General features: G+C 45.3%; 1 protein-coding gene and 1 long non-coding RNA gene across 3 annotated transcripts in view; both read right to left on the reverse strand.

Moving 5' to 3' along the window:
- Positions 1 to 15,450, reverse strand: part of LOC134509675 (antigen WC1.1-like) — a gene marked incomplete at both ends in the record, with an annotated part of 338,008 nt that overhangs the window by 13,317 nt on the left and 309,241 nt on the right. The window lies entirely within an intron of this gene.
- Positions 7,396 to 10,272, reverse strand: LOC134509749 (uncharacterized). 2 transcript variants are annotated; one of them, XR_010069403.1, is made up of 4 exons: positions 9,826 to 10,272; positions 9,667 to 9,745; positions 9,422 to 9,573; positions 7,396 to 7,999 (listed from the first exon to the last, which is right to left on the reverse strand). It is a non-coding gene; the product is annotated as an uncharacterized LOC134509749 (long non-coding RNA). The 2 variants fall into 2 exon arrangements; XR_010069402.1 differs by lacking the exon at positions 7,396 to 7,999 and having other exon boundaries at positions 9,149 to 9,573; positions 9,826 to 10,270.

Raw genomic sequence — 15,450 nt, forward strand, 5'->3', positions numbered from 1 at the left:
CTTGAGCAACGGAACGCGAGGGGCGGAAGACCCAGAAGGAGATCCACCGGCTGGAGGATGGCTCAGCTGGACTGAGACCGGGCGGATTGGGCGGCAATCCGGAATAAACAGACAACGTGGCCACGTACACCTGGAGAGGGGTGAGCAGCCGGGGCAGCAGATGGGGCAACAAGTAACAAAAGAAGAAGGGGCTATATTAAGACTTCTCCTGCATATCCTCTCTAAGAGAGGGGTGAAATACGATGAGCGTATGCTCCGAAGGTTGTTAATATGGTGCAGAGAGAACGGATTCGCACCAGAGCCCCAGACAGCTTTTAAACCAGAAATATGGGAGGCTGTTGGGAAAAAACTGTGGGAAGTGATAAGTAAAGGAGACAAAGAGGCATCACCGTTGGCGACGACATAGCGGTTGGTGTTATCGACCTTAGAAGATATGAAGGCGGAGCGAGCCACAGCGGCTGGGGCTTTTGCAGCATTACAACCCACGGGAGGAGGATCGAACAGGCCAGGTCCGAAGGTTTGGGACGATCTCCTGCTGATCCCCTCTGCTCCACCTGAGGAAGTTCCGGAGAAAGAAGAACCGATGGAGGAGGACGTTCCCTGGCCAGCACCGCCACCCTCGGAAGCAAGACCAATGGCACCTCCACCAGAGTGGTACAACCCCAGAACTGGGTTTTATGAAGGTCCACCTAAGCCTCCACGGCAACATGTTGATGTGCACCCCAGACCACCTTTTGATCCATCACTGTACCCACCGCTTCCACCGTCGCCTCCCTCTCCCGCTGAACAAGAATTGCCGCAAGGCGCATGCGCGGCGGCAAAAACGCTGCAACAGAAATTGGAACAGTTAGAGAGAGAACAACAGAGACAATGGAAAGAAGAGGAGGAGCAAGCAATATGAAATATGGAGAGGCGACAGAGGGGTGAAAGCAGGGGGGGGTATGGGGCGGCGGTAACAGGAACGTGGGAGGAGAGTTGGGTAACGGGAATGTGGGAGCAGAGTTGGGGGGTGCGACCGCGGGCTCAGGGGAGCCGCCGGATCCGCAAGTGCATTGGAAAGGAATCATTCAAAATGCCTTGGTAGAGGGTATAATGTTACCAACAGCATTTCCGGTGATACTGGGGGGAACTACGGGGGGTTGAAGGAATCCCAATAGATGGGAGGGTCTTCCTTGGCCGATGGTAAAAGAAGCGAGAAAATTAGTGTATGACTTTGGCCTTAATTCTCCCTACACTCAGTTGTTTCTTAACAATTTTTTCACTACTAATATTATGACTCCTTTAGATAGCCGGACACTGATGTCCATTATCCTCACACCAATGCAAGAACTAACGTGGAGATCAAGGTGGGAGGATGGTGTACAACGTGCAGTGATAGCGAATTTGAATAGAGTGGGGGGGGGATCCGTTGCGGCTGCGACCATGGAGATGTTATCAGGAACAGGTCCTTTCGCTGATGCTCAGCGACAAGCGCGGCTAGGTGTCGCTATCTTACAACAGTCCGCAGAGTTGGCTCGCGAAGCACTGAGGACGTTGCCGGAGGATGGCAAGGTCACTCCCCCATATACGACGATAAAACAGGGCCCCAGCGAGGGATTCATGCAGTTTCTTGGTAGACTAAGGAATGCGTTAGACCGGGGAGAACTGCCAGCGGCAGCCAAAGAGGCGGTATTTCAATCATTGGCCGTAGAGAACGCAAATCCAGCCTGTAAGCGTATCTTGCAAACTTTGCCTCGACACGCCACCATTACCGACATGATAGAGGCATGCTGTAGGGTAGGGACACCTGAAGAACAGGCAGGATTTTTGGCCTCCGCTTTTGCTGCGGCTGTCAAGCCCTTGGTCAGTAATCGTAATTCAGGACCAAAATGCTTTAAGTGTGGGAAGGTCAGTCATTTGAAGATACAGTGTAGAGTAGGAAAGCAGAGGGGAGAGACAGATATGACGCCTGCTAGGAGCGGAGGAACAGGAGGATTTACAGGCACATGAAATCGGTGTTAGAAATTTGGACATAGAGCATCTGAATGCCACTCAAAATTCCATAAGGATGGCACGCCATTGGGAAATGGGCTGATGAGCGTGGGGGGCCCGAGTGCGATGACACAAACCAGGCCTCAGGGTCAGGGTGCGTGGGTAGCGCAGCCTCTGCCACCACAGGGAGTGCCGGAGTGGACGCGGCAACAATAAAGGAGGTTACCCTTACAGACTCCCAAGTGCAGTGCATTCCTACTGATATGGAAGGGCCACTGGGGCATGGACTGAGTGCACTATTATTGGGACGATCTTCCATTACCAGACGGGGTTTGTTTGTGTTACCTGGGGTAATAGACGCTGATTATACAGGTCCAATTAAAATAATGGTATGGACACCTGTCGGAGCATGTCGGAGTGGGAGACGGACCCGGAGTAACGATGGAATCTCAATATGAGTATGATCGTTCTCCCTTTATTCAAGTTTTCACAGAGTATATATAGACAGGCAATAAGAGCACGCGCTAGCGGCAGCTATATGATTGGCTTACAGTCTCTGTTCACGCACTGTCCATGCAGTTCATTCACAGATCAGATTGGTTACAAGAATTCACATAGTAAGTTACTTAGTCATTAGCACAACATGTTTTCTACCTTCTCAGTTCCTGTTTTTCCCATGTACTAATTCCATCTTCTACCACCTGTTTTGCTCTTAATCTAATCTCTCATAGTAGGGAGGCTGGCTCACGTGACCATTTTCTCTCAGACACATTCCTACAATCCCCCCTTTTTCTTCTTGAGCCAGCCAGACCTTATGCATGGCATTTTCTATCATGTCAGTCACTTTGCGGAGAACACACGAGGCTACCATAATCAATAATAATATAACCAACAGTAGCATGAGCCCTTGTTTTAGTAAATCTGATAACCATCCCGTTATACCCCATGAGCTTAACCAATAGAAACCCTTTTTAACCGCTTTTAATTTGGACATGTTATCCTTGTTGTGACGCTCTTAGCAGGTTATATACTAAACACAATTAAAAACAGAATCAAAAAGAACCCTGCTAAGGCAATAAATACCCAGATTCCTAAATTTAGCCCAGAAAGCCAATTTCTTTGGATTTACCCACGAGAAATCCTTTTGTAATATTTCAAATACATTGCGGTTGCTGACAGCACAAGCGACCCTGGAAAAACAATCATGGTAACATTTCAATCATCATAGTTACTGGTTTTGAAAAGGTATGTGGCAAAAATACCCACTCTAATGCAGTCAGGGTCTTTGCCAGTGCATCATCCCACTGTCCTATCAGGGCATAAAGTTGAAATTCTTGTAGGAAGGTGTTCAATGCGTCTTGCAGCAGTAGTAGACTATATCTTATCTTTCAACATGCTGTGATGCCTTCAGAGCTGTTGGGGTTAATGAACATAAAACTTACGGGGGGCGGGGGGGGGGGCAGACACAGTGCTTCAGGGCATCCTCTGTACCTTCAAAGTGTGCTCATGTCTCTCTCCCCCTCTCTGACCTGAGACAGCCCCTTTATATCCTGCACTGGATTGAGTGGAGAAGTACAGGCTAGAGTCGCTGCATGCATGGCCAGTGCACGCAGCGAGTCCCACCAGACTCTCCTGCACTGGATCGAGTAGAAAAGTACAGGCCAGAGTCGCTGCACACGTGGCCAGTGTATGCAGCGAGTCTCACCAAACTCATGATCCAGCTTTGCTGACAGTAGCTGTCTGATACGTGACTACATTGTTGTAATCCTTCTTGTTATCTTCTTCTGTGAAGGTCAGGTTCTCATGGATACACACATAGTTTTTAGAGCAACATATTCTACAACTCGTACAAGGGTACGATGCAAAGCAGCATTTACAACTGATCGTATAATGCTTATTAAACACGGCAAACAGCATACTAAACATAACAGACAAATTCCTTCCACACAGGCGATGAGTATAATTTGCTTCAACCAACCCCACCCCCAAGTCCATCCAGCAAAGAGATTTCACCCAGTGGTCTCCACAAGTTGCTGGTTCGGTCGGTGCAGTTCCTGCAGCTGGGCATGGATGGATTTGGAGTGGTCACTTAGATTCACACAATACAGTCCTTTAAAATCTTGACAACCATGTCTGTGAGCTGAAAGCAAAAAATCAGTAGCAGCTCTGTTTTGCAACATCGCATATCGAATACTATCTACATCTAGCAATAACTCAGAAATAGCGGTACCAGTAGCATTGTTAAACTTATCCTTGGCAGCAAGAGAGTCCTTGTTATCACGAATCCTTGGCAGCAAAAGAGTCCTTGTTAGCTAGAGCGCATGCGGACTCCCTGTTCTTGCTGGTGCTGTGCTTTGATCTTCTTCCACAACAGGCCAAGATTCTCAAGCAGCTGGATAAGGTGTCTGTGAGTCCATCACAGGCTTATGTCATCCAAATGTTTTTCTTGCCAGCACCCAAGACTGAATAGCAATTGGTGTGATATATGTGTTTTCCAGCACCCAGGTGCGAGTCCCTTGTGTGTATTTACAGTCCTCCTCGCCGATTTTCCATTGCTTTCCCGTATTCCACCCCCTTGCTCAAGAGACCGCTTCTGCTGGGTTCATTTTAGTCTCGCAGGGTATAACACAGAGCAATCTACTAAGGCATGCAATAACATATACACATATAGGAAAAAACCAAAACCATATCTCTATGGTACTGCTTTGAATCAGGTGTCCTATTTCTCTTTTTCTGATGCTTTCTCGTAATGCGTATGGCACACTTTTGTGCTAACGTGGCACATTTCCCATCTAATTGTTGCTGTTTGGTTTCTTTTTGTTTTTTTTTTTTTTTTGGGGGGGGGGTTCCCCTCTTTTTTTTTCCTCTTTTTTGTTTTTTCTTTTTTTTTCTTTTTTTTTTTCATCACTTACGACTGACATAAAAGTCTGCCTTTGCAACAAGAGCTCAGTTTCTCATTTTTCCTTAAGTTTCTCATTTTCCTACAGAGCATCCTATAGACTTTGTCTCAACTCCTTTTCCCAATCAACCATGACCTTATAGACAAACAACAAACAACCAGCGATACGCCCTGCACGGGTGAGCCGTTCCCGAGAGTGTAAACGTGTCGGCTCGTGAAAACTCCCCCAATATTTCAGGACTTCCGTCGGTTCTACGGCCCATCCTGGTGTATCTGCCTGGGGCGCGCTCGCCTTACGTCTAAACACTGTGTATATACAAACTTCTTCACTTGACGGAGTGTCAGCCCTAGTTGCATACGAGAACAGTACCACACCGGGCAGAACACCTGCTCAAGTGGAGTCACCTAACGACACTGCACACAACAAAAAGCAAACAGTAGCACACATGCTGATCAGCAGGTATAAGCTGTCGCCCGCACACACTTACACAGCAGACATACAAAAACAGCACTTCTATCTCAGGGAGACGACTGGGGAGGGGAGGGGGCGAGGCGGGCAATGTCAGGAGCAAACAGCTCCGGCTCTGTCCGTCTCTGCTGACATTCTGCCTCCTCCATCGGCCTCAGGTGGAGCAGAGGGGATCAGCAGGGGATCGTCCCAGACCTTCGGACCTGGCCTGTTCGATCCCCCTCCTGTGGGTTGTAATGCTGCAAAAGCCCCAGCTGCCGTGGCTCACTCCGCGTTCATATCTTGTAAGGTCGATAACACCAACCACCATGTCGTCGCTAACGGTGATGCCTCTTTGTCTCCTTTACTTATCACTTCCCACAGTTTTTTCCCAACAGCCTCCCATATTTCTGGTTTAAAAGCTGTCTGGGGCTCTGGTGCGAATCCGTTCTCTCTGCACCAGGTTAACAACCTTCGGAGCATACGCTCATCGTATTTCACCCCTCTCTTAGAGAGGATATGCAGGAGAAGTCTTAATATAGCCCCTTCTTCTTTTGTTACTTGTTGTCCCATCTCCTGCCCCGGCTTAATCAGTTTGAGCAACAGTTTCGCTGGTGTTTCAATCCCTCTCATAGAGAGGATCCCAGCGAGTAGCGTGGCCGCAGCTTCTGTTTCCATAGCTGCGCCTGGGAGGTGAGGAGCGACCTCACGCCGTTGTCTGCTCCCGCTGATGCGCCCAAGCAGCACGTCTCCCAGCCGAAGTTTCCCACTCCCCTCCTCTAGCTGCTTACCGCAGTCTCGGAGAACTCAGTCGCGCTGAACCATCCTCTGCTACCAGATGTCGGAGGATGTCGGAGTGGGAGACGGACCCGGAGTAACGATGGAATCTCAATATGAGTATGATCGTTCTCTCCCTTTATTCAAGTTTTCACAGAGTATATATAGACAGGCAATAAGAGCACGCGCTAGCGGCAGCTATATGATTGGCTTACAGTCTCTGTTCACGCACTGTCCATGCAGTTCATTCACAGACCAGATTGGTTACAAGAATTCACATAGTAAATTACTTAGTCATTAGCACAACATGTTTTCTACCTTCTCAGTTCCTGTTTTTCCCATGTACTAACTCCATCTTCTACCACCTGTTTTACTCTTAATCTAATCTCTCATAGTAGGGAGGCTGGCTCACGTGACCATTTTCTCTCCGACACATTCCTACAGGGATGGTTATCAGACTTACTAAAGCAAGGGCTCATGCTATTGTTGGTTATATTATTATTGATTATGGTAGCCTCGTGTGTTCTCCGCAAAGTGACTGACATGATAGAAAATGCCATGCATAAGGTCTGGCTGGCTCAAGAAGAAAAAGGGGGGATTGTAGGAGTGTATCTGAGAGAAAATGGCCATGTGAGCCAGGCTCCCTACTGTGAGAGATTAGATTAAGGGCAAAACAGGTGGTAGAAGACCGAACTAGTACATGGGAAAAACAGGAACTGAGAAAGTAGAAAACATGTTGTGCTAGTGACTAAGCAATTTACTATGTGAATTCTTGTAACCAATCTGATGTGTGAATGAACTGCATGCACAGCGCGTGGACAGTGTAACTGGCTAATCAGAAATAAGCGAGTGGCGTGTATGGCTACAAGACAGGGTATAAAAGATGATGATCTGTGCTTAATAAATGGCTTCTGTTGATTCACATTGGATCGTCTGGAGTCCAGTTATTTCTCCTCAGCAACCTCTGCCATACATCTGAGCTAGTAAGCTACATATGAAACTCCTGTCACTGCTAACGCCTCGAACCATCCAGTCCATCGAATGACCGAGGGGTAGAGCGGAACTCCTCCTGATTCTTCTAGACAATCTGCTTCTCCATTATGGACATGTCGAGCACTTACCTGGAAAATGAACGCCTGCGCTCCTTTTGCACCTTTTGTATTCCATCAACTCCTTAGCAAAAGCATTTGTTTGACCTTTATTACAATTAGAGTTTGACCTTTAGGACAAAACGACACCAAGAAACAAACCATGCCCAACATGAGAAAACATATACTGCATGCCAGCGCAAAAGGTGCATGTCCTATTTAAGCAAAACCAGTTTAGAATTCCTGTAAGTTGAAGGGACAGTTTTAGAATTACATTTGTCTTCTTTTAGTTTTGCACGTTTGCCGTCTGCAAGAAAAAAGCCTGTTGAAAAAAATACTATGTCATTTTTGCTTATGTCAGATGCACTTCAGCGTAACTGCAGTCCAGTACGCTCTCAAAATACAAAAATGAAAAAGAACAAACACAACTTCCTTGAGCCAAGTACTTACTCCTCTTCCAGTCGCTGGTGTTCTCTGTAAAACTCCTCCCTAGATAAAGGAGGAGCTTGTGTCACTGGGATGGGATCGGAATGCGCCGTTGGTACTGCTGTTGGTACCCAGGCTGATGACGTGTTTGCAGGAGCTGGGGGATATCCTGGAGGGGAGTCAGTGTAGCTGGCAGATGGCGGCTGACCAGGTGGAAACTGGGGAGGAAACTGTGGTCGTAGTGCCCCCGGTAGAAGAGGAAGTGCTTGGGGTGGTGGAGGGTACAAGGAAGGCGGAGGTGCTGGCACGAAGACTGCTGTTGATGCTGGTAGCGTTGGGGCTTGGGTCCTCTGGGTACGTTCACCACGCAGGCGTCCTCAACTGGAACTTCTAAAGAAACCCAAATACACATGTCACCGTTTGTTACACTCTGCTCTGATTTCAGAGAGGAAAGCGAACGAAGCCGGAGCGTGGTGGCGAGCACTGCGTGTTCTCAGCCTCAGCATTTTTCTCCCTGCTTCCATTTGAGACTACGCTCATTTCTTGATCCTCACACTTGCCTCCCACAACCTCACCCCCAGCAGTTCCCTCAGTCTTCTCTCCCTATACGCAGCTTTGTGACTGTGGATGGAGGCTGCCCGTGCTTAGGAGAGACTCCCACGTGCCAAGTGCCCACCGCTCCTCTACCAATCCTTGATACACCTCATACTTCACACTTCTGACCTTCAAAGTACTGCACAAATAATAACTAATCTTCTCTCAAACGTCTTTGGACTTCTTCCACGTATGCTTCCTATGTTGCGGACTCATGATGATGTATTTGGCCTGTTCTCACACCCAAATTGTTATTTTCTTGCTTACTGAATTTGAGATTTTTAGATAATCTGTGGCATGGACCCTGGCTTTTGTTTTCATTTTTCTTCAAGATTTTATAAACACAATGCACCCTTACAATCTGTCTAGAACAAATATATACCAAAAGGGAGGACTCACTTGACGCGGCAGTAATAGATCAAACAGACTCTTCTCTCTCTCTCCAACTGAGAGAAAGCAGCTTGGCTATTTGAGATGACTAAATGGAAGGAATTCAAAATTGTCATCATATAAGAACGTTGACTTTTCCAATAATTTGCTCAATCAGTATCAACTAGGTTGTTAAAAAAAGAATGCTGGAGGCCAAATTCTATGGGGAAATCAATTTCTTCAGCCCGATTCAGCCAGTAATCAAGAGGGCATCTTTCCACCTGATTCTTTAATTGTATTTCATTTTTAGATGTACTTACGGTTTCCTCAAAAAGTGTTAATTTTTCAGAGTCCTCTTTTCAATCGTGTACTGGAGTTTTACTTTAAATCATCTTAGTGCCATCACATATGCCCTTTGTCAAAGACAATTAAAATCAAGCCATTTCAAAACTAATGGGAATCACAGAATCATAGAATGTGTTGGGTTGGAAGGGACCTCTAAAGGCCATCTAGTGCAACCCCCCTGCAGTCAGCAGGGACATCTTCAACTGGATCACGCTGCTCAGAGACTCATCCAGCCTGGCCTTGAATGTCTCCAGGGATGGGGCCTCCACCCCCTCTCTGGGCAACCTGGGCCAGTGTCTCACCACCCTCACTGTAAAGAACTTCTTCCTCATGTCTAATCTAAACCCGCTCTGCTCTAGTTTAAACCATTGCCCCTCATCGCTACATGCCCTTGCACACAGCCCCTCCCCAGCTTCCCTGTAGGCCCCCGTCAGGTACTGGAAGGCCACAATAAGGTCTCCCAATTACCACTTGTATTCTCCACAGCTATCTGGGCACACTTACCTCATTATAAATCAGCTGTTATCTAAGTTACGTGCTACGGCCTCATTTAACAGGTTACGAGCAGTAATATACTGAATTTCTGCAGAACACTTACAGGTCCCAGCCTGGTCTGCCACCCGCTGAGCGAGGTGTACTGGCTCTCGTTGGATGACCTTTCAGAGTGGGGAGAGGAAACAGAAAACAATCCCGTTCAGTTTATCTGATGATAATTTCTGAAAAGAAATTCTAAAGTTTTAGTTACTTACCAGTCGTGGGCATTGATTGCCCTTGGGGGCCCAGAAGACTTGGTAATGCTGGTTGTCTTAGTACAGGAATCTGACAGCCCTTGTGAAAAAACGCAAACAGTTGGAAAATGAGCTCTACTAAAATACAGGACTCACTGCATATGTTGAAATAAAATTTACCTTCTCTTCCAACAAACTGCTGACTGACAGAGAGGAAGATCTAGAAAGCTCAGCAGCAGCCACCAGAGCACCAGGAGGTATAACAGTATCAGCACCGCTACAAAAAACATGAATTTTTGTTATTCAAACAGTGTTTTGATGTGCTACTGGAAATATAAAGTCCAAGGTGAGAAAAGGCTGACTACTGTAAATGGAAACAAATAAAGAAAAAGTAATCTTCACCAGATCTACCAACTGGAAGTTGGGCGATTCCACATGAAGCCCTGAAGAGAAGTCTACGTGGAATACCGGCATTCAAAGAGACAGCTCACTGGAAACAGAATTTGTTAAGCTGGCTGCACACGGGAGGATTAGAGTACGTATAACCCACATGCTGAACCTCAGTTTTGGATGATGCAAGAACGGAAATTCTATTAGGAATCGGCTGTGTTCTAGTTCGGAGGCTGCCTGAGAGGTTCTTTTGAATTGTGAGCCCCTGTATTCAACGGTACGGCGGAGCCTGACAGCCTTCTGGACAGAGTGGCTGTTTGCATTCAAGGCATCGAGCTGAAAGAAGATAAACCCTAAACTAGAGTTCAGATTTTTCACGTGTTTTCATATTAATTCACTGGGTTGCAAAGTTAGACTGTCATGTTTGTAAATACTTCAAATGTAGTGTTTCAATGTTTGTTATCCAATCTGCATGCATCACTGACTACCCTGTGACTACTGAGGATGGCTCTGACTTATCGTACCATTGATGGCAGAAATACTGTAGGAAAAAGTAACATGAAAACACCTGATCAATGTTACCTCCAGCTGGTTTTACACTTTTCATGAGAACATGAGATCCTCAGTACTACACAGAAATGAATGCACTCAAGAAGGTCTGACATAACCGAATGGTTACTTTAGGAATTCCTAGCCACTTCAAATCAGAGGGCTCCTGGGGAAGAAAGGTTTCTCTCTCGGGGTAAACCTGGACTGAACGACTGATAGGGGAACCAAACAACAAATACTTCTGAGAAGCTTCTTGCATGAGGTGTACTTCCAACTTATCAAAGTGTCCTCACTCAAAGTAAAAAAAAATAGCTGGAACTGTCACTGATGTCACTAATGAATGTCACTAAATGTCACTCGCTAGCAGAGGAGCGCAAGAAGAAGAATCTAACTTCAGCATTTCATATTCATGTTGCTCTATAGCTTTACTTACCAAGAAGGTCTCTCTGGCTTTTCAGCACGGAGAGGTAGGGGCACTGCTGGAGGGAGATCAGGGACAACGACAGAAGAGGGACTTACTGGCAGCCAGGCTGCCACAGGTGACAGACCAGGGGCCAACGATGCCAAAGCAGAAGGAGAAGCCAGAGAAGCTAACGAAATCATTAGTGGCGCCTGCTGTCTGGACATTTTTGGCCGGAGCAGAGGCTGCAGGTTGCGTGTTATTGCTTGTCTCACGAGTGGTGGTGAAGGTGGTGGCGGTGGCGGCTGCCGCTGCTGTTGCTGCTGAATCCGCCTTCTGTAGCCAGTTCCACTTTTGAAGTTGTTCACAGCCTAGAGGCAGAAAAACATTTACAAAAACGTACTACGAAACGTCAGTAGATAGGCGAACAAAAACCTCCACAGAGTAAATTTACTGGTTTATTCCTGGAAATGCCACCAACCCTGAAATAAATCAACGTGCGGATACACAACACGGGACGTTAAACAGTGTCAGTAACGATTGGCACCTCAGAGTATCTGCACTTAAAGTAATTCTGTGTTAACATCGAATTGGAAAGGGAGGCAATCACGTTAAACAAAGTGTGACCCGAATTTGCCAGACTGTCTCTAAAGGTGTAAGCTTCTGTAATAACAGATGAAGCATTTGAAAAGTAAATTTAGCCTTATTCAATTTAGCCTTTCTTAAGGAGACGTAAATTATTCTTTTCTTCCCTTTCAGCTTTTTACAAACAGACTTTTCATGCAAACAGTTTACATCAAAGTCATCACGTTACCTGGCGTAGGCACTTGTTGGCAACTAAAGCATCAGGAGAAACATCTGCCTGATGACATGCTGGGCACGCATGTTCCTCCGATTCCAGTAATGCTGTTCTAATACCTGCGAATCATTAGAATCATCAAAATAGTTTTTAGACAAACTAAGGAAATGTTGAGGGTTCTAATCATTTATAAAAAGATGTATATGCTTAATGGGTGAATCTGCTCTTGCCCTGAGAGCATCAAGCTATAAACGTTCAAGAGTGTAAAAAATTCCTAGTATGCAGTAAATAGCTACGTAGTTTTGGTACTTCACTATTGAACATTTGAAGATGTAGGGCAGGCTGCGTCTTGATGGTTCAACTCCTCTTTTTTTCCAGGCTCTACGGTGACAAGTCACCAACCTCAAGGTTCTTGAAAAAAACTCATCTCAAAAAAACGATAGTAGGGTTGAGTTCTGCTGGCTTTAACCAACTCTCCTGTGGAGAAGAATGTGGATTAAATGCCTAACTATCCGCTTGTTGCAGACCACAGCAAGTCACCAGAGCTGGCCACATAATTTTGTGTGAGAGAAAGACACTAAATGCATTCCCTATCTAATCCTGTAATCACCTGCACAATTACGCACTCTTCTCATAATCATCCCTCCGCGTGTAAAGAGGATTTAACTACATGCATAAAAAGCAAAAAAAGCTTTCTGCCTTATTTTTCTTTCCTTTATGTGAGAAAATTCTTTTCCTACTCAGGGGATACTTAAGTAGTAAATAGAAGTGGTAACACAATCATTTAGTTCTCTCCTATTTCTGCTTTCAGAAGATCAGGTTTTGAATTAACAATCAGGGGAGTAACACTTACATTCGCCACAAAAACTGTTTCCGCAGCAGGCAATAACAACTGCATCGGTTATCGTATCTCTACAAATGGCACACAGCAACTCATCTGGAATCGGATCATCAGAGGATGAGGGTAAAAAGGGCGGCTTTTCCTTCTTTCCTCTAGCAGAAGCTTCCCTGGAGGGTGGGGTGGGGAAGGAAAAAGAAAAAAGTTAAAGATGTGGATATGAAAACTGTTCCAAGCTTTTAATTTTATCAAAGGAAGATAACGGATGGAATTATTCTCACTCCGCATTAGCCTTCTAAAACACAGGCATTTAGTTTCAACTGCCAGAGAAGGGAGGGAGGAACAATTTTCCTTCTGCAGAACTCTTCCATTCATTGGATCAACTAAGAAATTAGCTCAGACTAGAAAAATCAGCTAGAAAATCGGCTAGAAATCAGGGGAAATGAATCCCAGCCCTCCTTTGCCAGAGGGTAAATATAAATTGCAGGCTCAGGATAGAGTTGGCCTTCGAGTAATTGCATTTTATAAGTGAACGAAGTCTATGTTACAGCTTCTACCAAAGGAGATCCGTGACAGAAAAACAGAAGTGCTACCGATTCCTTTTTAAGAGAACCACTCTTGTCAGCACACACTAGCATTTTTAGTTTGGAGCAACAGGAAAACTTCAGTCTGTTTCACACGTGAGATTTGATAAAAGGCAGAGGGGAAGGAAATCTCAGCCCAACAGTCCAATTTGATAAATTTTGCAAGAAGCCTTTGAAACACAAACCAGATGCAAAACGAGCTTTCTGAGAGAACGACTCCAAGTGTAAACACTACGGAAATGTTTTGCAGAAATAGATTCTCAGCCTACCACACGTTTAACCAACTTCCAGGGGCACGAACAGTAGGACCACCCTGTTTTCATATTAGAAAGTATGGCAGATTTTAAGGTTAAGATACGGTGACAATGCTTCCTCCCCTGCAATTAGAGATGCCGGCCAACTCGGCTGCATTGCCACTCAGACATTCACTCGTGGTTTCTCTCCTTCAGTTTTTGGTCAGTCCAATTAATTCCATACTTACGCATTAATAGTTGGTATGGCGTATTTTCCAGTGTTTGTCAGCATAGCACCCTTGGTATTGGGATCTTTCACCTCCATTGTGAAACTCCTTGGAATTCCTGTGCTCTTTTTAATTCTGGGAACAGACTCCAAACTTTTGTCCTGCTAAGAAAAGAAATGCAGACACGTCTCATCTCAAGACCCACACTTAAAGTGATCTGTCAGTGATTCTGTTAAGCGGCAACAGCCTTTCATCCTCTCCTTTTACCCAGCAGAAGGGTTGCTTGACTCAAATACTTATGTTCCTAAATGAAGATAGCCAGGATGTTCCAAAGGCTTGAGCAGTGGTTTGAACTCATCTGACATCCTTTGCCTTAACTTCAGGTTCCTTAAGGGTGAAATATCCCTTAGCTCACCATCCACTCCGAGAAGAGACACAAATCCGCTCCTCCTCCAAAGCACAGTTCAGAGGGAGATCTCAATTCAGGGCTCTGAGCCAGTCACTGGGGAAACTTAGATTCACCATCTCTGTAGGAAGGCCGAGTTCATGCCTCACGCACATACGTTCAGTGACTAATGTTAAATGGCATGAATACGCAACCAGAGGCTCGTGTAATTAAAACATGCAAATATTCAACAGATGACGTCAGGGAGTTATTTGACAGGCACATTAGAAACACAGTTAAGCTCACACAGATTGTCATATCGAGCTTATGCAGAATCAGATTTTCAAATTATTGAAGCCATCTGATTAGTAGAGACGTATTAGTTCAAATGTTCAAATTACATGCCAGTCCAGATACGAGCAGGGTCTAAGGGAGTGACTCTCAGTGATCTGGACCTTCAAGCACCTATCGGTCAGATCAGCCACTCATGGTTTTGGTTTTAATGGCATTCATGCACAAAAGCAGCCAACTAGTTTCAACATTTTCTTAAATGCTTGTTTCACATACACAGCTTTTGCTCAACAGTAACATAATCCAGATGGACATCTATGAAATCACTGCCATTTACATTTCCAGAAAACTTTAGAGATCATTGACTAATTTGTTTGAACCCAAACGGTTTACAAAACCCGTCCAAAACCCACAAAACATTACTGGCAATACACCAACATTCAATTATGGCGTTTAATGCACAGTAATAAAAAACCAGAGAACTCTGAACACCTTGCCTCCATGCTAAGCCAGCCTGCACCGAAGAGGTTAGAGTAAGTAACGGCTTTGACCTGCTTTATGGTATGTTCCTGCATTTTTCTGAAATAGTTAAATTCTCTCAAAAGCTTAAATGTGTACACCGCTTGGACGGTTTTTCACTTTTTCGAGCAAAACTTCACAGGAGTTTCAGAACCAAGGACATGTTTAAGGACAGCACTAACAGAGACCAATTTCTTTTGTTGGCTGCTTTCCAAACTATTTTTTTTTCTCAATTGTACACAATTTAATTTCTGCAGTGAGAGAGGGAAGACGTTACCAGCAGGAAGAGATCTCTCCTTCTTGGAAATGAATTCCGGCCTTTATTTTCAGAAGAAAGAACTGTCTCCTCTACATTAGGCCCTGCCTCCTCTAATCTTTGTGCTCTTTCAAGACGAGTAATTTCATTGCACAGCACTACATCTGTGCACCAAGTGCCATCACTAGTGCTCTCCCGGCCAAAGTCACACGTTATTGAGCCAAAAATGCAAGCGATTCCATAGCCAAACATGGCATTACAACAGTTTCAGAGGGCCACATCTGCTATTATGCCACACAGACACATTGGTATAATCTTAGAAACAACTGCGCAC

This window comes from Chroicocephalus ridibundus, unplaced genomic scaffold (assembly GCF_963924245.1).
Source record: "Chroicocephalus ridibundus unplaced genomic scaffold, bChrRid1.1 SCAFFOLD_26, whole genome shotgun sequence".
Classification (NCBI taxonomy): Eukaryota; Metazoa; Chordata; class Aves; order Charadriiformes; family Laridae; genus Chroicocephalus; species Chroicocephalus ridibundus.